At 43.7% G+C, this 22815-nt stretch overlaps 1 protein-coding gene and 1 non-coding gene across 8 annotated transcripts in view; both read left to right on the forward strand.

Annotated features, from left to right (window-relative positions):
* LOC118390288 (seizure protein 6 homolog) overlaps nucleotides 1-22815 on the forward strand; it is a 224556-nt gene that overhangs the window by 70004 nt on the left and 131737 nt on the right. The window lies entirely within an intron of this gene.
* Nucleotides 16377-16452, forward strand: trnaa-ugc (transfer RNA alanine (anticodon UGC)). The gene has a single exon. It is a non-coding gene; the product is annotated as a tRNA-Ala (tRNA).

Here is a 22815-nt window from a genome sequence, read left to right on the forward strand (position 1 = left end):
CGAACAGTACTTGTGCTGACGTTGCTTCCAGAGGCAGTTTGTCACTCAGTAGTGAGTGTTGCAACTGAGGACAAGGGCTATAGCACTTGGTCCCGTTCTGTGAGCTTATGTGGCCTACCACTTTGTGTCTGAGCTGTTGTTGCTCCTAGACGTTTCCACTTCACAATAACAGCACTTACAATTGACTGCAGGGCATACATTTGACGAAAGTTCCTCTTGTCCAGGTGGGAAAGGGTAGTGTGGAGTGCAATAGAGATTGCCTCGTCTGTGGATCTGCTGGAGCGGTATGCAAATTGGAGTGGGTCCAGGGTGTCTGTGATGATGGTGTTCATATGAGCCATGTCCAGCCTTTCAAACCATTTCATGGCACCAGATGTGATTGCTAAGGGGCGATAGTCATTTAGACAGGTTATTTTGTGTTTTTGGGAACAGGGACTATGGTGGTCTGCTTCAAACATGTAGGTATTACAGAGTGGGTCAGGGAGAGGTTGAAAATATAATTGAAGACACTTGCCAGCTGGTCAGCGCATGCTCTGAGTACATGTCTCTTGGTAATCCATTTGGCCCTGCAGCCTTGTGAATGCTAACCTGCTTAAGGTCTTACTCACATCAGCTACTGAGAGCGAAATCACACAGTCTTCCGGAACAGCTGGTGTTTTCATGCATGGTTCAGTTTTGCTTGCCTAGAAGCGAGCATAGAAGCCTTTTGGCTTATCTGGTAGGCGTGCATCACTGGGCAGCTTGTGACTGGGTTTCCCTTTGTAATCAGTTATAGTTTGCGAGCCCTGCAACATCTGACGAGTGTCAAAACCGGTGTAGTAGGATTCGATCTTAGTCCTCTATTGACGCTTTGCCTGTTTGATGGTTCATCAGAAGGGCATAGCAGAATTTCTTATAAGTGTCTAGATTAGTGTCCCACTCCTTGAAAGCGGTAGCTCTAGCCTTTAGCTCTGTGCGGATGTTGCCTGTAGTCCATGGCTTCTGGTTGGGATACAGTATTTTCCACTCTGAGCTAGCAAAATAGTCCTGTAGTTTAGCATCAGCTTCATCGGACCACTTCCATATTGAGTGCATCAATGGTACTTCCTGTTTGAGTTTTTGCTTGAAAGCAGGATTCAAGAGGATAGAGTTCTGGTCAGATTTTCACCTCGAGTTGCACACGTGACATGCTGTTAGAACTTGGGTAAAAATGGATTTAAGTTTTCCTGCATTAAAATCACCGGCCACTAGGAGTGATGAGCATTCTCTTGTTTGCTTATGGCCCTATAGAACTCATTGAGTGCGATCTTAGTGCCAGCATCGGTTTGGGGTGCTAAATAGACAGCAACAATAAAATATAGATGAAAACCCTCTTGGTAAATAGCATGGTCTACAGCTGTTGTTAACAAAGAGTCACACACCTCCTCCCTTGAGCTTACGACGCTGCCGTTCTGTCCTTCCGATGCATAGAAATGTATATTATCCATGTTCTTGTTCAGTCACGACTACGTAAAACAGGATATTCCAGTTCTTCAGGTCCTGTTGATAGGATAGTTTCGAACAGAGCTCATCCAGTTAGTTCTCCAGTGATTGTAGAACAGAGGGTAAAGGCAGTTTATGTACTTGCCGACGTAGTTTCGTCAGGTTGCCCACACGTCGGCCTCTCTTACGCTGCCTTTTTCATTTCCGTGCCTCTGAGATTAGGGCCTGCGCCTCCGACTCGCTGAAGTAGAAATCTTCACCTAAATCCAGGTTAGTGATAGTTGTTCTGATGTCCAGAAGCTCTTTCCGGGTCATTGGAAATAATGCCGGAAACATGTACATCAAAAGTTGGTCGGGAGCCCGTAAAACGGCTGCTATCCAATGCAGCGCCATTCGTAACAGATCTCTCACGTGTGCTAGTGAGGTTATGTGACTGGCCCCTATCAAGTGGATGAGTGACCTTGCAGTAAGATCTGCTTCCAGGCAGAACTCACACACAGATGACATCTGCCTCCCCTATAAGATGTAGTCTGGTGCTCTCTGGCTCTGTGCTGTCTGGCTCCGTTTGTCTGGGGGCTGCAGTAACCGCCCCAGGGTAGTGAGACCTCATCGTTTAACCCACAGGCTCCCTTTAAAACCGATAGAACAGGCCCAGCTTTAGAACTTGTATCCTCCCTCAGGCTAACACCACTCTCTCCTCCCCTCAGGGTGGGAGCCATGCCTGTCATACGGAGGTTACTATACACCTGTGTATTCTGTCTCAGTGCTATACTCACACACAAATGACATTGAGTCAGTTCAAATCATGCAACATGCCTTATATTGACATACTTTGCCAATGTCATTGGATTTGCTAGATACTGTAGGGAAGGTCAGGACATTGTACAACACTTCCAAAATTATGTAAATTGCATAAAGAATTCTCTTGTGCCTTAAACCAACAAACAAAGATGGTATTTAAACTAGCCTCTCTGGTAGTGGAAAAAGATTTACACATTAAACAAAATAGTATTGAAGGGAGGGTGAAGAACAAGCCTGACATTTAACAATACATGCCACTGCAATTTCCTCCCAGCTCTCGCCTGTCAGTCTGTTTCACGCCATGTTGTGCTCTTTGTGTTTCATTTCACACCATTTTCACCTCTTACCCCATAGTGTATTTTATTCTCTACATTTTTTATGATACTTCTGAGATAGGAGTGTTATGTTAAGCTATCGTCTTTTCCCCATTGGGTACTGAAGCCTGAGGCTATTAGCTAATATAAGCGATAGCGGTGCATATGGAAATGTTGCACATGCAAATGGGATTTACTTTTGGATAAAGAAGTGCTAATGTTAAGATAATCATCAGTACTTCAAATTGAATATTGGATGAAAAAGATTAACATTTCTACGTGGAATTTTCAACTCAACTTTCAAAGTATACTGTACATAGTTCTGTTGATTATGTTGAAATTAGATTGATGTAACAACCTGTCAGGCAGGTTAAGTCAATGTATTAAGTTGAAGTTTTACCGTAATTTCAACGTTTACAATGCTGGTTGCAATCAGATGAAAACAGATGCTGACTTTTTTCAAATCCAATGTATTTTCCATGTTGATTTCACATTACAATACATTGACAAATTAAGTTGGAACAACTTTGATTCAACCAGTGTGTGTGTAACGGTTTTCTTGACATGAAGGAGAGGTGGACCAAAGCGCAGCGTGGTTTTGATTCATGTTTAATAAAGCACTTCACATGAACAAAACAATAAACGTGAGAAAACCTAAAACAGCCCTATCTGGTGCAAACACAGAGACAGAAACAATCACCCACCAACACACAGTGAAACCCAGGCTACCTAAGTATAATTCTCAATCAGAGACAACTCATGACACCTGCCTCTGATTGAAAACCATACTAGGCCGAAACATAGAAATACCCAAATCATAGAAAAACAAACATAGACTGCCCACCCCAACTCACGCCCTGACCATACTAAATAATGACAAAACAAAGGAAATAAAGGTCAGAACATGACAGTGTGCCCAGTGAGCTGTGATGGACAGCTCTTAATCATCCACAGAAAGCCACAAGGAAACATTGAATAATAAATCAGTAAAGTTAAAAAGACTTGCCAAAGCCTCCCCCTTTTCTCCTTCATCTAAATCCAGATAGCTGATGTTCTGAAAGAGCTGCAAAATCTGGACCCCTACAAATCAGCTTGGCTAGACAATCTGGACCCTCTCTTTCTAAAATGATCCTCCACAATTGTTGCAACCCCTATTACTAGCCTGTTCAACGTCTCTTTCGTATCGTCTGAGATCCCCAAAGATTGGAAAGCTGCCGAGGTCCTCCCCCTCTTCAAAGGGGGAGATACTCTAGACCCAAACTGTTACAGACCTATATCTATCCTTCCCTGCCTTTCTAAGGTCTTCAAAAGCCAAGTTAACAAACAGATACCCGACCATTTCAAATCCAACCATACCTTCTCCCGTATAAAATCTGGTTTAAGGTCCAAAACGGTATCATAACCGTCATTGATAAAAGACAATACTGTGCAGCCGTATTCATCGACCTGGCCAAGGCTTTCGACTCTGTCAGTCACCGCATTCTTATCAACAGCCTTGGTTTCTCAAATGACTGCCTCGCCTGGTTCACACCAACTACTTCTCAGATAGAGTTCAGTGTGTCCGGACCTCTGGCAGTCTCTATGGGGGTGCCACAGGGTTCAATTCTCGAGCTGACTCTTTTCTCTGTACACATCAATGATATTGCTCTTGCTGCAGGTGATTCTCTGATCCACCTCTACGCAGACGACGCCATTCTGTATAAATCTGGCCCTTCTTTGGACACTGTGTTAATATCTTCTTCAGGATCCATGGGACAGTTGAACTAACGTAGGCTAATGTGATTAGTTGTAACAAGAACATGTCCCAGGATGTAGACATATCTGATGTTGGCAGAAAGCTTAAATTCTTGTTAATCGAACTACACTGTCCAATATACAGTAGCTATTACAGTGAAAGAATACCATGGTATTGTTTTTTTTTTTCACCTTTATTTAACCAGGTAGGCTAGTTGAGAACAAGTCCTCATTTACAACTGTGACCTGGCCAAGATAAAGCAAAGCAATGTGACACAAACAATAACACAGACTTACAAATGGATTAAACAAACGTACAGTCAATTACACGATAGAAATGTCTATATACAGTGTGTGCAAATGAACTAAGATTAGGGAGGAATGGCAATAAATATGTGGCGAAATAATTACAATTTCACAAATAAACACTGGGGTGATAGATGTGCAGAAGATGATTGTGCAAGTAGAGATACTGGGGTGCAAGGAACAAAAAATATAAAAAAATATAAATAAAATGAAAACAATATGGGGATGATGTAGTTGGTTGGGCTATTTACAGGTGGCCTATGTACAGGTGCAATGATCTGTAAACTGCTCTGATAGCTGATGCTTAAAGTTAGTGAGGGAGATATGAGTCTCCGGCTTCAGTGATTTTAGATTTTTTTTCCAGTCATTGGCAGCAGAGAACTGAAGGAAAGGCGGCCAAAGTAGGAATTGGCTTTGGGGGTGGTCAGTGAAATATACCTGCTGGAGCGCGTGCTACGGGTGGGTGCTGCTATGGTGACTAGTGTGCTGAGATAAGGCTGGGCTTTACCTAGCAAGGACTTATAGATGACCTCGAGCCAGTAGGTTTGGCGACGAATATGAAGCGAGGGCCAGCCAACGAGCGCATACAGGTCGCAGTGCTGCGTAGTTGTCCGAATTGTGGGTGTAACTGGTGTATGCAGTCAGGCGCAGGAGAGCAGAGAATTGGGAGCAACGTAACTTTACTCAGAATAATGAATGGTGCAAGATAAAACAATACACTTGCCCAAACACAAACACACAAACATCAACTTTTACGCACGGGCACGAAACAGCACCTGTCGAAATAACCAGTCACCAACATACCGAACATGACAAATAAAACAATCCCGCACAACACCATGGGGGAAACAGAGGGTTAAATACATGAACAATAATAGGGGAATGAAAACAGGTGTGTAGAAACAAAGACAAAACAAATGGAAAATTAAAAGTGGATCGGCGATGGCTAGTAGACCGGCGACACCGACCGCCGAGCGCCGCCCGAACAAAGAGAGGAACCGACTTCGGCTGAAGTCCTGACAGTAGTATATGGGACTTTGGTGGTGAAACGGATGGCACTGTGATAGACTGCATCAAATATGCTGAGTAGAGTGTTGGAGGCTATTTTGTAAATGACATCGCCGAAGTCAAGGATCGGTATGATATTCAGTTTTACGAGGGCATGTTTGGCAGCATGAATGAAGGATGCTTTTTTGCGAAATAGGAAGCCGATTCTAGATTTAATTTTGGATTGGAGATGTTTGACAGTCTAACCAGACACATAGGTATTTGTAGTTGTCCACAAGTCAGAACCGTCCAGAGTAGTGATGCTAGGCGGGTGGGCAGGTGCGGGCAGAGATCGGTCGAAGAGCATGCATTTAGTTTTACTTGCATTTAAGAGCAGTTGAAGGCATCGGAAGGAGTGTTGTATTGCATTGAAGCTCGTCTGGAGGTTAGTTAAATTTAACCAACTCTGTTGGAATGCTGTCTTTAATTTCCTTTTGCTGCGCTTTCGTTCATTGTGGTGCTTTATTTCCCTTGAATAAGTTGTCACTTCCCCCAGCCAATTGTCCTTTAAGAAAATTCCATGAATTATGCAGCTTGCTCTTGCCTTTGATGGTGCCGCTATCAGTCCAAATCACTTTGGAAAACAGAAGGGAGAGAAGTCTTGGGGTTTTTTGGTTCTTTGTTTGTGAAACCTGCTAGAGGGTGTAGCTGATGTGTTTTCTATTAAAGTGTCTCTCAATGAGATCCCTGCACAGTAGCGGTGTGTGGGTATAATCACTGGGGAAGCCTATGTGTTGTGATAATTGCGTTGTTTGCTCTACAATATCCTGTTAATTCATATGCCTTGCGACCGTGATACACATATAGGCTAAAAGGCTGAAACAATAAGAAGACATTGTGGCAGAATAAATTCAACCACACCTTTGTTTTATCACATAACCGGATAGCAACCTCTGTCCAGTGAAGTCCACAAAGCATATTGCATGTACAGTAACAGACAGTTACATTACCTACAGCATGATCAAGCAAGTTAATGTTTCCGCCACTAAACAACTATTGATTTAGAACCACAGAGTTACAAAGCTGCCTCCACTATTCCAGCACCATTCAACTTCAACATTTCAACATCATCAAATCTCATCTGCTTAGTCTAATATAGTGACAACTAAAAGATACCAAAAAACAATTGAGTCCAATCAATGTAAACTAAATATGATGTGGCTGTTCGGATTTCAGTGTGTGTATAGCGTGTATGTGTGTGTGCGTGTGTGTGCATGTTCGTGCAAGTAGAAAAACATATTGACTCACCCTACCTGTAGAGAAATGCCAATGCCATCCTCCTCTCTTCCATGTTGACAAAACGATCTATCACTCTGTCATACAGTGCATGCTTAATTTTTGCTGTCCTAGGCTACCTGGCTAAAATGCTTGCTCACTAACCTAACTTCCATTTATGGGCAGTGTTAGCTAGTTAACATTAGCATTCTACATCTAGCTACATATTGAACTTCCATCCGATCAGGCTAGGGGCACAAGAATGGATCAGAATCGCCGTAATTATGATTTGCCAGTACAGAGAATTATGTAAAACCACAAGTCCAGATCCCTTTCCCCATCCATTTCTAATTTAGGAAAGGGCCCATTTTAGCTAGATAGCTATTGGAGGACAACAACACCACAACGAGATGCAACAATTCAAGTGTTTCTGTCAACGACGTATGCCCTCAATGGGATTTGATAGGAGTGATGCCAAAATTCAAGCTGGCTTCCTTTGACACTTTTTTTGGTGGACCAGGACCATTCACAGTTGAGCTCGCTCAAGTTTACCTCAACACTGCTTGCCATTTTTTTAATGCTTTTTTTTATCAAGGGAGGCCAAATGCTCTCTGGCTTCCCTTGCTTTCAATGCTACAGGCGGCAACAATGTCATACTCGTTTGGACGAGACAGCATCAGATAGATGGCCTACACGTCGAGACAGCATCAGATAGATGGCCTACACGTCAAGACAGCATCAGATAGATGGCCGACACGGCGAGACAGCATCAGATAGATGGCCGACACGTCGAGACAGCATCAGATAGATGGCCGACACGTCGAGACAGCATCAGATAGATGGCCTACACGTCGAGACAGCATCAGATAGATGGCCGACACGTCGAGACAGCATCAGATAGATGGCCTACACGTCGAGACAGCATCAGATAGATGGCCGACACGTCGAGACAGCATCAGATAGATGGCCTACACGTCGAGACAGCATCAGATAGATGGCCTACACGTCGAGACAGCATCAGATAGATGGCCGACACGTCGAGACAGCATCAGATAGATGGCCTACACGGCGAGACAGCATCAGATAGATGGCCGACACGTCGAGACAGCATCAGATAGATGGCCGACACGTCGAGACAGCATCAGATAGATGGCCTACACGTCGAGACAGCATCAGATAGATGGCCTACACGTCGAGACAGCATCAGATAGATGGCCTACACGTCGAGACAGCATCAGATAGATGGCCGACACGTCGAGACAGCGTCAGATAGATGGCCTACACGTCGAGACAGCATCAGATAGATGGCCTACACGTCGAGACAGAAGGACGCTGTTTCACTCGGACGCTTTCTCCTGTGAGATACATTCAGCCTCTTGCGAATTGAAGGAAAACTATGAAACAGAGAGAAGAAAGATTACAATTTTTTTTTAAATATATATATATATATATATATATATATATATATATATATATATATAGAGAGGAAGTTTCATCAGCTGAATTCACCTCTGTAAGCACAGATGGTTAGTGTTGACAGCAGAGGACAATAAGGCAATTATGTCAGTCTGTTTAGTGTAACTTTAAATGGCACATAGTGCTTATTTTTTGAGTGGGTGGGCACATGTGGGATGTAGTGAGATTATTGGTTGGTATTGAAATGCCAAACATTACATATCCTAGTTCTACACATATACAAAGCACAAGGTGCACAATGTGCAGTACCGTTACCTATGCTCCCTCCACAGGTGGTTGGTGGCACCTTAATTGGGGAAGATTGGCACGTGGTAACGGCTATCATTAGTGGAAAGGTATTAACCAGCCATTCAATTCTCTCCATTCCAGACATTATTATGAGCCATCCTCCCCTCAGCAGCCTCCACTGCTCTGCTCTTACTTACACTGTGCAAGGTTATGATTACCTAAGATACTGTACAGTATGTCTTTGGTGGGCCACACTAAGGTAAAGGAGAGCATAATATGGAGGATTGCAGGTGTATTGAAACCAATTGCACCTGGCAAGTCTCATTATAAAATGACTGGCTGTTGTGGGGAAATTGAGTGTGAACTGCGCACCTGAATGTTGTGGTGTGTTATGGCATCTGAAGCACTGTAATTATACATCAAGGCTAATCAGAGTGCTGTAACTGATTGTATAACACCGTTTGTTTATCCTACAGTGATGTCAGATCCCAGCGGGGAGACATTACAGGAAGGTGGCTGTTGTGACTGGAGCGTGTCTGTGTGGTCTCAATTAGGATTACAAACACAAACAAACAGGTTCAGGTGTTGAATGTAATTTCCCCTGCATGTTTGTTAGCTACATGATGATATGGGGTGAGGGTGGGTCAGTGCTGGTCTTTCATGAGTATACCTGCTGAGTTGAAAGGGTTTTGAAGAGCTCCCCAGAGTCTCAGTGCAGTTTGGCAGGACGGAACAGGAGGGGAACCGAACAGAACGGTGGAGATCTGAGGGTTGGTAAATAAAAAGAGAGAGGCTTGCCCTTTCAACAGAGCTCTATGTGTTGTGTGTGTGTGTGTAGTACTTGACCTTGCAATAACGTTCCTCTAGATGTGTTGACATTTTTATCGTGAAGCAGGAAAAAGGGCAGCAGATCATCTTTATTATTTCTCAGGAAGTGATCTCTGCTCCCTGCTGTGTGGCGAGAGACCAAACCACATATCATTTACTGGATGCAGCCAGCCTGCCTCGCCGCTTCCCTGCCCGACACTCGCCTGCTGCCTCGCTTTGTTGATTTGCTTATTTTTCTGTGTGTGTGTGTGTGTGTGTGTGTGTGTGTGTGTGTGTGTGTGTGTGTGTGTGTGTGTGTGTGTGTGTGTGTGTGTGTGTGTGTGTGTGTGTGTGTGTGTGTGTGTGTGTGTGTGTGTGTGTGTGTGTGTGTGTCTGTGTCTGTGTGTGTGTGTAAAACATTCAGGGGATAGTTTCCTGCCTCAGTCAGTCTGGGGTGGACAAAAGGAAATGTCCTTCTAGTAACCTCTACATTATCCCCCCAGAGGCCTTCATACATATTGATTGTAACATAACCAATGCAGGTTTAGACCCCAGCGGCTCTAGTGGTCAGACTTGGATGAATGCCGCCTAATCTTTCGCAGCTGTCATTAGTGTGTGTGTGTGTGTGTGTGTGTGTGTGTGTGTGTGTGTGTGTGTGTGTGTGTGTGTGTGTGTGTGTGTGTGTGTGTGTGTGTGTGTGTGTGTGTGTGTGTGTGTGTGTGTGTGTGTGTGTGTGTGTAAAATCTGTTTTGTACAGTGTTAAAGCTGTATGCTCTCTAAACGCATAGTTGAAAATGTCTCTGATTCTACAGAGATAAAGATCCATTTTATCACCGACATTGTATTCAATCAATCATTGTGTCTTACCATTCAGATTACTTCCAGCAAATTTTCTGCAAAAGACCCACACAAAATGTCAATGGTGGGATTGCCTCTGTGCTTTACAACAAGGATAGATTGGCCCTGAAATTGTATTTGTTTGGAAAATTGAAGGACTGTTCAGGGAAAATCTATAAGCCCTGCTGATGATCGGCATGCAATTTTGAAGACAGATTTCAGTCTAGGCCAGAGTGAAACAGATAGTTTTGCCAAGTTTAACTAATGCAGTTTTCTTGCTCTTGAATCTCTGTTGGAGACACTCATCTACCTGTCTCCATTTGACCTTTAAATCACAAAGCCAATTGTAGCTATATTGTGTGGCAGGCATTGCTCATATCAATGACTGGCATGCATTCAAAAGCTAGATAAAGTGTTGTCATTCTACAACTATCCCTGGTGTCAATGTGGAATTTATACCCTGATTTAATCGTAACCCGATGTTAATACCTGACTGCAACAAACTGTTTACCTAAGCTTTCTATTTGCTCTATTACCCTTTACATTATTGTCTGCAGAGACATTTCATTACCCTGATTGGATGAATCGCGTGTTTGTTTAAAGTCGCCCACACAAGTAGCAAACCCTCTGTGTGATAGGGTCAGTCGGCAACAGCACACTGCTGATGGTTTCCTCAGGCATTCTACTGGATTCTGTATCTGTATCTGTCTCTGCATATAATGTATAATGTATAATTTGTTATACTTGCCATTAATAACTACAGTATGCAGGGGCACATTTCTAACATACTGGCTCATTTCTGGCCCATGAGATCCCCACAACGGCCCATTTTATTCCTTGAGGCCCCCATTATTACAAAAAAACAACAAGTTAGACAAGCCCACTAGGCAAAACATTGACCAGACCATCTGGTATTTGCCCGAAATGCCAGATGTCCAATTTGCCCCTGACAGTATGTCAACAATATCAGCAGAATGAACAGCATTCCACTAAAACCTTTACTTCTCTTGTTTCAAAACCTTCCATGCTGAACCACTTGAATCTTCACTTTATTTTTCATTTACCTGTTCTCCCTCTGACTCTCTCCCTCTTGCTCCACTTCTCCTTCTCCAGATCTTCCCGAGCTAGCCAGGCTTGAAATCCAATTTTGTTACAGTTCTATAGTGAAAAATCCTAATAAGCTAACATGATTCTTTTCATTACACAGAAGCCAATAGAAAATAACACTGTACTGTTGTATGTCTGTGACGCTAACAGATGTAGTTAGTGCAGTGGTAGGAGTCTGGGTGACTGTCTAAATGGATCTTCACAGCCAAAGCTTGTTTAGGGTACAGAACACTTTATTTCTGAGAGTCTGTTCATTATCCAGACTCTGTTCTTACCATCTGCAGGTCCTTCAAATGAATTGGTTTGTTGATTTTCTCTAGCTTGCAGTACATGTAATATACAGCCCTTAGTCATTTTATATTAAGTACCTTTCACACCATCAGGCAGCTCTCTGCTTCTTGCAGCTAGTAGAAGTCCAACACAAAGATACAGTACCTACCATATTCACAGATAGTGCACAACAACATCAATAGTGCACATTCCACCATCAGAACCAGCAGATGTTTTTGCACTGGGCGACTGGGGTTCTACATGCATTCTATATGTGTAAGCTCTTACTTATTCCGGGCATACACTACACGACTTTCAAAATCCTAACGTTGATGAGCATCTTATGTTTAAAAATGCTTTTGTCTTGCCAATGTATTGGTGCGCACACTAAACAATGTGGCACAGACGAGGGTCACACGCTACAAGACTCTTCACTTGGTCGTGAGGATTCTTGAAACCACTCTCGCGAAAACAAAAACGGAACGTGACTTTGTTTGTCACAAGACGAGACAGACAGTGCCAAACAAAGATTAAGCTTGACAGTGAACCACAGCTGGTCGCACTTGTTGTTTGTGTACTGATTTGTCTGCCAGCTCTTCTCTTGGAAGCCATTTTGTTTTCATTTTTTGGGCTACGCTAGCTAGGTTACCTCACATGCTCTGATTGGCTAATGCTGATCACTGTTCCCGAACATTGTCGTTACACATCTCGCACTACAAGAGCATTGCAGATTTTGTGCCGATAAAATTAATTGTTTGAGAATACCGGGGCTTCGGTGATGGCCACACGCTACCGAGCAGATAAATCTTAAAAGCGTAACCTCTAAAAATAGAGTAGTGTACACCCTCCTTTGTTCTACCACACTACATGGTATTGGGTAGACGTAGGAATAGAGCGGTCTAGAGCAGAACTCCTGCAGTGCTGTCTCGGCATGGAAAGGCCGAGGATAAAGCACTTCAATCCTATTATTTGGATTATTACATTTACTGAAGACAGCTGTTTGTAAATGTACGTAAGCTGCACTTCTACAGACACAGCAATTCCAACATAATTGAATAAGCTGGTCTCACTCTGACTTATGAAATGCAGTGCTATCGTCAGAATACACCATTCATTTATATAGTGGCTATGTGGTAGTTTTATTTATTTTCTCATTGCTTTCACTTTGAGAGATTGATATCTGCTTTCTCTGAGTTCATGTGACAGTTTGTTATGACAGGAGAAAATATTTGATATCCAAGCATTGAGAGAAGAGTTCTATTCTGATGATGATCAGAGAAATCTGAAACTTGCCTTTGAACAATACTTAATTGGCAGGTAAATACATTTCTGTCAGGGCCACAACCGCTACTAAACACGACAATGACAGTGGAAATACAGTTGGATACACAGGAATCATTCCAGACTCACAACAAAATCCTGCCTGACACGTAAATATTGGAATAGTATGAATTTTCAGCGGGCAGGGCAAACATTTATTTGAGCTATAGTGAGTAGCAGCAGCAGGCAATCTATTGGCCGTGGACAGGAGGCAGTGGGAGGGAAGGATGGGCTCTTGATCTCTCGAAAATCTGCCAGCCACTCTCTCTTCCCACAGGCCTCCATATTTCTTCATTAAACTGGACTCTGTCAGGACCCAATTTGTGCCCAAGACCCAAGCTCTGGATGCTAACTGTAGCATTGTCACCAGCAAAGGGAGTCATGCTATACTGTACACATCCACAGACAGACAGACAGACAGACAGACAGACAGACAGACAGACAGACAGACAGACAGACAGACACACAGACACACACACACACACACACACACATTACACATACACGTAAACACGCACACAATTGTGGTCAGTTGCTATTTCGTTTTCATCAACGGCAACTTCTTCTCTGGCAGTAAATGAACCACTCCATAGCACTATGGTACTAAGCTCTGGTCACCCCCTAATTGGCCCAAGCTCCCATTAAACACTATGTAAATTAACCAGAAATACATGGAACGCCTTGTGATAGGCCTGACACCTGCCACAGAGTTATCCCTATGGTATTCTACTTCCCGGTGGAGCTCAGCTGTTTTATCTAGACCTGTGCATCCATCAGTGTCAACTCTAATATTGGGTTTCCCCGGCTCCCAATAGGCACCTAATGTTTTTGTTTACGCCGTTTATGTTTTCAGACTTGTGTACTCACAGGCCCTCGCCTGGTGTTGCTCTCTGACATTCTCCTGCCAAACTGCGTAAAAGCAATTTCAGTGTTACATGTACCCAGCCTATTAAAATGCCTCAGCATGATGACATGCGTCTGCAGCTTTGCTCTCTCACTCCCCCCGGTGGACTGGGATCTGACTTCAGACCAGCAGACAAGGAAAAACGTCTCAAAATCCAGTTTTCCACCAAATTCTGCTCTATCCCCAAGTCTAATCCTCCATACTATACTTCACACTCAAACAGACCTCCCGGTGTTCTGTGGTGAAATATTAATCCATGATGCACCACAGAAAGTGGTGAATTCCTCTTCAGTCTTTCAGAAGGATGAGGATTGTACACAATGGGAGGTATTGGCTGAGGACTGGCCATGTTGACTGCTAATTGAGAGGCCTCATGCTGTCTGTCTGTTCCTCTCTGTCTGCCAACTCTGCCAGATCCCCTATGAAGATTCGCTGCCAAACACACACCTCCATGTCCTGCAGGTAGCAGACTGGAATGGGTGGGCCGGGCTGGAGGGATGGACTATTCTCTCAGTGTGGAAAGTTAATAATTTTTACGCTGCTACTCTCTGTTTATTATCTGTGCATAGTCACTTTACCTCTACCTACATGTACATATTACCTCAATTACCTCAACTAACCGGTGCCCTTGCACATTTACTCTGTACCAGTACCCCCTGTATATAGCCTCCACATTGACTCTGTACCGGAACCCCCTGTATATAGTCTCCACATTGACTCTGTACCGGAACCCCTGTATATAGCCTCCACATTGACTCTGTACCGGAACCCCCTGTATATAGCCTCCACATTGACTCTGTATCGGAACCCCCTGTATATAGCCTCCACATTGACTCTGTACCGGAACCCCCTGTATATAGCCTCCACATTGACTCTGTACCGGAACCCCCTGTATGTAGCCTCAATACTGTTATTTTATTGTTGCTCCTTAATTATTTGTTATATTTATTTCATTTGTTCTCCTTCTTAAAACTGCATTGTTGGTTAAGGGCTTGTAAGTAAGCATTTCACTGTAAGGGCTACTACACCTGTTGTATTCGGCACATGTGACAAATAACATTTGATTTGATCTGATTTGAAAAGCTGGTCATGGCTGGCCTGGTGTTGCTGTATATGCGTGAACAGCCCAACCAGACAGGCCTGGTCACAATGAGTGTAATGAGCTTTATGAGGCAGTCTCTGTCCTCTCCTCTCACTGGGCAATGTTGCTTCCATGTCATTTCAACCCCAAAAATCGATGTGATGACATTGAGTCAACGTGGAAAACGACTTGATTTTGCAAAAACAGTCATCAACGTAAAGACATTGTATTTTTCTCACCCAACTTTTAACCAAAATGATGTGGTAAAATGTTTTGTTGATTTCACTTTGAATTCACGCTAGATGACATCTCAACCAAATGAAATCAAAACGAGATGTTGAACTGATGTCTGTGCCCAGTGGGCTGTCTGTCTACTGTAGGAGAACTCTACTGGGCAGCTGGCGCTACACTGTGCTACATCTGATCCAGCTGGGGGATGGAGAGATAAGCAAACCAGGAGAGAGGGGGTGCTGTGAGTGAGGGGGGGATATGGTGAGATAGGGCAATAAAGGGAGGTAGTTGGATGGTGTGATTCAGGCCCTGATGTCAGAGTGCTGATGAGAGATGTGCGGGAAGTGCGACACATGAAGCTGATCTGATCTGCTCCAGTAGCCCATCTGGGGGCCTCCGGCAAAGAGCTGCCCTCCAGACAAGGCCATTTATCCCACAGCCAGAGCAGCCCAGGCTGGCTCTGTTGCGGACATGCACACACACACACACACACGCACGCACGCACGCACGCACGCACGCACGCACGCACGCACGCACGCACGCACGCACGCACGCACGCACGCACGCACGCACGCACACACACACACACACACACACACACACACACACACACACACACACACACACACACACACACACACACACACTCACACACACACGGCGAGAGATTGGACTTTGTCGTTTTTCCCATTTACCTAGATTATTACAGAGTGTGGCTGACATTTTCAATGGGACAAAATAAACAAATCCAGCTTACTTTCAGGTTACCTCCTTCGTGTCACTTTTGTCTAAGAATAATGTTTATGGCAAATGTACAGTTAATGTTGTGGGAATAGCAACAATCCCAAGCTGTCTCTCTCCTCTCTCTCGACACCTCTTATCCTACTTTCTCCCCTCTCCTTATCTGCTTCATTGGCCACACTTACGACAGGCGTAAAGAGTATAGGGAGAGTGCTTGTAGCGTTCATATTGCCCTCATTTTGGTGGATGAGAGAGCATAAATTTGATCTGGATAACTCTTCCCTCAATGAAGCGGGAGAGAGCGGGAGCCATTGAAGCTAATGACAGTACTTTATTCCCCATCACTCTGTTGGCTCCCCCTGGCTGTCCTGCTCTGCCTTAGGCCCTGGGCTGATTACACAGGCAGATTGATGCCTGTCATCAGTTCCCTGGGAATTGGAAAAGGATTCTACTCTTGACACTCTCTGTGACAAGTCCACGATTGAATTAGTAGTCTGGTCCCGTGTGGCTCAGTTGGTAGAGCATGGTGTTTGCAACGCCACAGACGTGGGTTCAATTCCCACAGGGGACCAGTGAGAAGGAAAAAAAGTATGCATATGTATGGACTGCATAAGAGTGTCTGCTAAATTATTAAAATGTAAATGTTATATTGTCTCTAAACCCATAGAACCTGCAGTCAGCTACACTAATCTTGGTCAATGGTAGGTTTGGTCAGTTGGCTTGAGGAGTAGATTTATTCTTAGAAGGGATTGGTTCTTGCCGTTGCTTTTCATCTGTCCTGATTGAATGGTCATAGCCATTGAGATCAGTGGAGGAGAGGGAGAAGAGAGGAGACAGTGAAATTAGTCAGGGAGCTATAGGAGGTCTTTCTGTCAGATGAGAGGGCGATGCTCCATCTGTATTCACACAGTACTCTCCATCCTCTCTTCTCCCCATTCCTCGCTTTGTGTGCGTGCGTGCACATACTACTTACTGTATGTGTCATTAGAATGTACAGTACATGCTTTCATCACAGAGAATAAGACACAGACCCCAGAGGTGAACCCAGCAGAAGAAGCTTACTGGAGTGTCTTATGTACTGTAATTTACATACTCTATCATATGTAGGGTTGCAATAAATTACCTGGTTTTCTAGAAATCCCGGTGTGCGGATCCAGGAATCAGCAGGGAATAAGAAAGATATCAGGAAACCTCCAACCAGGATTTCTGGCAACCCTAATCATATGGCATATGGGTTACATTTATGATAGATCAAAGTTATCACCGTACACAGAACCAGGCCGTACATACTTAAAAAAAATATATATATATATATATTAGATTAATTGTAATTTATTGAGCTATTTGATACTGACAGAAAGCGACACCTGTGCATTTTCCATTTTATAACAGGGTTGGGGTGAATTCCATTTCAATTCCAGTCAATTCAGGAAGTACACTGAAATTCCAATTGGTTTCATGGGTTTTCATTGGTTTTCAATTATGAATTGACTGCATTTGAAAGGGAATTGACCCCAACACTGTTATAAAATGGAAAATGCACAGCTGATGCTTTCTGTCAGTTCTCATTATTCAGTACTTCAGACAAATAATAAAGGTCAGCGAAGCATAAAAGTATTAAAAGTATATTTTATTGATCAAACGCCCTTTCTGTTTTCTGACAGAAAACTTCCACGATGAGCTACCCATAGCCCATTTATTTGCATGCTTTGCTTTGCTGTCAGGACGCTACATATTTTTGCAATTAATTATTGTTTAGTCAGTGGAGGTACACCAGTCATCTCTTAGGATTCCTAGGGGTTTCACTTTTGACTCCCTCTTCTTGGGTTCATGTCTGTTTAGGGTTAGTCCATCTCTATCACAGTAGCTACATTACTCTAACAGCTGTCATGCTAATGGTGGTGCTCCGTGCCTCTGCCTTGGTTCCGCTCCAGCTAAAGGTTGTGTCTGATGAGGTTATTGGAGCCATTGAGCAACAGTTTGTTCAAAGCCTGTCTGAAGGACGGCGGCTCGATGAGCTGGAACACGGATAGAAGCCATAATAAATGAAAATAAAAGTTTTGGTTCCACTTAATGACGCCAAAGGGCAGATGGGGGGGGTGTCGGGATGAAAGGGGAGGGCAGGTGTTTCAACTCAATGAACTGTTATCCTTTCCACTCTAAGGCTGTTGCCTGCTGGAGCTTTTCAAGGGAATTCTTGCTTTTCACATAAAGGTATGTCAAAGCCACGGATCCTCAACCAACACTTTTACTTTTATAAAGGCAATTACTGTCTGAGGGAAGAGAATGTGAGATTGTCTTTGTTAAAGATTCCACTTTTCTTTCCGTGTGTGCTTTTCATTCTTTTGTTTTCTATTATTTTATAGAATCCGACATGCCAATCAAAGTTTCCACTTGCAGTACTACGCTTATTTTTCACTTCTCCCTGCTTTCATTCTTCTTCATTCTTTCCGTATCACCCTGTCCCACCTGCACCATATCCTCACCAGCAATAGGCAGCCATATATACAGTGGGGTCCAAAATGTATTGACACCATTGATAAAGATGAGCAATAATGACTGTATAAAATATATAATTCAAATAATGAAATTATATGATTGTATTCTAATAAAATAGAATAAAATCATAAAATAGATGTTGTTTAAAAAGTTATTAGACTAACATCTCACCTTTACCAATAACAGTGGTACAGTGTCTTGGGGTTATGATCTTTGACCCTCTAACTTTCTCACTCTTCGTTATTCAAGATTCATTCTTGATTGTCCGTAATCATGGTAGCATCCACATTAAATTACAAGTGTTTAGAAACATACTCTATTCTTCTTAACAATAAAAGTAACTCCAAAATGACACAATACATTATTTACCATTCATTTCAATAGTGCACAAAATAATCTGAAACACAACCAAAAAAAACTGCAAATGCCTCCAACAAGTCTGTAGAGTCAGAAGCTTGGTCATTGTAGTCATTGTATGCTAGGAATATGGGACCAAATCCTAAACTTTTGACTACTTTAAGTATTACTTGTTCAACAACATCTCTTTCTCTGAGCAATTGTATTAGTATAAAACAATATAATACAGTTTTGAGCATACAATATAGCTCAGTATTTGAATGATTTATTTGATACAGTCATTATTGCTCATCTTTATGAATGGTGTCAATCATTTTGGACCCCACGGTATAGAACCCACTTGGCAGACGTCAGTGTAATGAACACGAGGGAGACAGAGAGCTGCTTTCAAGCGCAGAGTACAACAGGTGTTTAACAAAAGGGACCATAGGAGGAGACAGATAGCTGGGTCCAGGGGCAGGCAGAAGGTCATACACAGGAGGAGACAGGTAGCTGGGTCCAGGGGCAGGCAGAAGGTCATACACAGGAGGAGGCAGGTAGCTGGGTCCAGGGGCAGGCAGAAGGTCATACACAGGAGGAGGCAGGTAGCTGGGTCCAGGGGCAGGCAGAAGGTCATACACAGGAGGAGACAGGTAGCTGGGTCCAGGGGCAGGCAGAAGGTCATACACAGGAGGAGACAGGTAGCTGGGTCCAGGGGCAAGCAGAAGGTCATACACAGGAGGAGACAGGTAGCTGGGTCCAGGGGCAGGCAGAAGGTCATACACAGGAGGAGACAGGTAGCTGGGTCCAGGGGCAGGCAGAAGGTCATACACAGGAGGAGACAGGTAGCTGGGTCCAGGGGCAAGCAGAAGGTCATACACAGGAGGAGACAGGTAGCTGGGTCCAGGGGCAAGCAGAAGGTCATACACAGGAGGAAACAGGTAGCTGGGTCCAGGGGCAAGCAGAAGGTCATACACAGGAGGAGACAGGTAGCTGGGTCCAGGGGCAAGCAGAAGGTCATACACAGGAGGAGACAGGTAGCTGGGTCCAGGGGCAAGCAGAAGGTCATACACAGGAGGAGACAGGTAGCTGGGTCCAGGGGCAAGCAGAAGGTCATACACAGGAGGAAACAGGTAGCTGGGTCCAGGGGCAAGCAGAAGGTCATACACAGGAGGAGACAGGTAGCTGGGTCCAGGGGCAAGCAGAAGGTCATACACAGGAGGAGACAGGTAGCTGGGTCCAGGGGCAGGCATACGCGGTAGGTCCAAAAATGGCAACAGTACAGGCAGGGAATAGGCAAAAAGCTTTGTGAGTGAGGCAGGCAAGAACTATCATACACAGGAGGAGAGACGGACGGGAAAAACCAGCGCTCCGAAAAAAGTGTCTCAAAACAAACAATACCTCACAGTGGTGGGGTGCAAGGAACTGAAGTAAATAGTGTGAGATGATGACATGCAGGTGTGTGAACAGGTGATTAGAATTCTGGTGATTGGGATCTGGAGAGGGAGCTGGAAAGTGGGCTGCAGACGTTACAGTCAGTTCAACCTCTATTTTTCTTATTTACATTTAGTTGTCAACTAACGTCAATTCAATGTGAAATAAAAACAAATGCCACCATGTCATTGGATTTAAGTTAAAAGTTGGGTGAAAAAAAAATACGTTAATGACTTTTTGCAAATCCAATCAGTTTTCCACATTGATTCAACATCGTCACATTACATTTTTTGGTAAAAATGACATGGAAACAACATTGATTCAGACAGTTTCTTGCCCAGTGAGAGAGTTGGGGCAGGTTTTAGAATGGCTGCCATGTTAGCACCTTTATTCTCAAAATGTTGGTGATGTAACAATAATAGAGCACCTCCAACAATTCCCTATGAAATGACCCGCTGTAAAGAAGTTAAACAGAGCACCAAAATGAACAGACATTTTTATGGTTTAGCATCGGGAATATTGTTCATACAAGTCTGTACAGTGTTGTAGTGCCAATAAATTGCATATCTGCTTTCACTGGACATCTTCATCAGCTTTGAAAAGCATCAGAAACAAACAGCACAACGCGGAAGCATCAATTATCACTAAGCAAACGACTATGAAGGAGAAAGTGGCACTCTCGAAATGTTGAGAAAGAAACCGCATTGGCACAACTCTCTCGATTCAGAGCAATCTGAATGTATTCAGACTCCTTCACCTTTTCCACATTTTGTTACGTTACAGCCTTATTCTAAAATGTTTCTCATAGTTTTTTCCACCCTCATCAATCTACACACAATACTCCATAATGATGATGTATTAAAGATTACAAATTGAAATATCACATTTACAAAGTATTCAAATCAAATTGTATTAGTCACATGCTCTGAATACAACAGGGAAACAGGGAAATGCTAACTTATGAGCCCCCTAACTAAAATACGAGTAAGAAATAAAAAGTAACAAGTAATTAAAGATCCTGCTGTTTAAAAGCCTCTTGGACCTAGACCTGGTGCTCCGGTACCGGTTTCCGTGCGGTAGCAGAGAGAACAGTCTATGACTAGGGTGGCTGGAGTCTTTGACAATATTTAGGGCCTTCCTCAGACACCACCTGGCATAGAGGTCCTGAATGGCAGGAAGCTTGGCCCCAGTGATGTACTGGGCCCTACGCACTACCCTCTGTAGTGCCTTGCAGTCGGAGGCAGAGCAGTTGCCATACCAGTCAGGATGCTCTCGATGGTGCAGTTGTAGAACCTTTGATCTGAGGATGCATGCCAAATCTTTTCAGTCTCCTGAGGGGGAATAGGTTTTGTCATGCCCTCTTCACGACTGTCTTGGTGTGCTTGGACCATGTTGGTTGGTTGATGATGTGGACACCAAGGAACTTGAAGCTCTCAACCTGCTCCAGTACAGCCCTGTCGATGAGAATGGGGGCGTGCTCGGTCCTCTTTTTCCTGTAGTCCACAATCATCTCCTTTGTCAAGGATGATTCAGACCCTTTACTCAGTACTTTGTTGAAGCACCTTTGGCAGTGATTACAGCCTTGAATATTCTTGGGTATAACACTACAAGCTTGGCACACATGTATTTGGAGAGTTTCTCCCATTCTTCTCTGCAGATCCCCTCAAACTCTCTCAGGTTGGTTGGGGAGCGTCACTGCACAGTTATTTTCAGGTCTCTCCAGAGATGTTCAATCGGGTTCAATTCCGGGCTCTGGGTGGGCCACTCAAGGACTTTCAGAGACTTGTCCCGAAGCCCCTACTACTATTGTCTTGGCTGTGTGCTTATGGCCGTTGTCCTGTCTGAGGTCCTGAGCACTCTGGAGCAGGTTTTAATAAACTATCTCTCTGGCCACTCTACCACAAAGGCCAGAGATGGTTTTCCTTCTGAAAGGTTCTCCCATCTCCACAGAGGAACTCTGGAGCTCTGTCAGAGGGACCATCGGGTTCTTGGTCGTGGTCTTGGTCCCCTCCCTGACCAAGGAATTTTGGAATTTTCCCACATTTGACTCTTAGTGGTTCCAAACTTCTTCCAAATAAGAATGATGGAGGCCACTGTGTTCTGAGAGACTTTCAATGCTGCAGAAATATTTTGGTACCCTTCCCATGATCTGTGCGTCGGCACAATCCTGTCTCGGAGCTTTACAGACAATTCCTTCGACCTCATGGCTTGGTTTTGCTCTGACATGACCTGTCAAGTGTGGGATCTTATATAGACAGGTGTGTGCCTTTCCAAATCATGTCCAATGAATTGAATTTGCAAAAGGTGGACTCCAATCAAGTTGTAGAAACATCTCAAGGATGATCAATGGAAACAGGATGCATCTGAGTTCAATTTTGAGTCTCATAGCAAGGGGTCTGAATACTTATGTAAATAAGGTATTTCTGTTTTTTTGTTTTTAACACATTTGCAAACATTTCTAAAAACCTGTTTTCACTTTGTCACAATGGGGTGTTGTGTGTAGATTGATGAGGAAAAACATGTATTTAATCCCTTTTAGAATGAGAGTGTAACGTAACAAAACGTGGTTAAAGTGAAGGGGACCGAATACTTTCCGAATGCACTGTATATTACTCTGCCTCAGACCATTGCTCATTCTGACTCATAATGATCCAGGTCCCTAGCTA

The sequence above is a fragment of the Oncorhynchus keta genome, chromosome 11 (assembly GCF_023373465.1).
Source record: "Oncorhynchus keta strain PuntledgeMale-10-30-2019 chromosome 11, Oket_V2, whole genome shotgun sequence".
Lineage (NCBI taxonomy): Eukaryota > Metazoa > Chordata > Actinopteri > Salmoniformes > Salmonidae > Oncorhynchus > Oncorhynchus keta.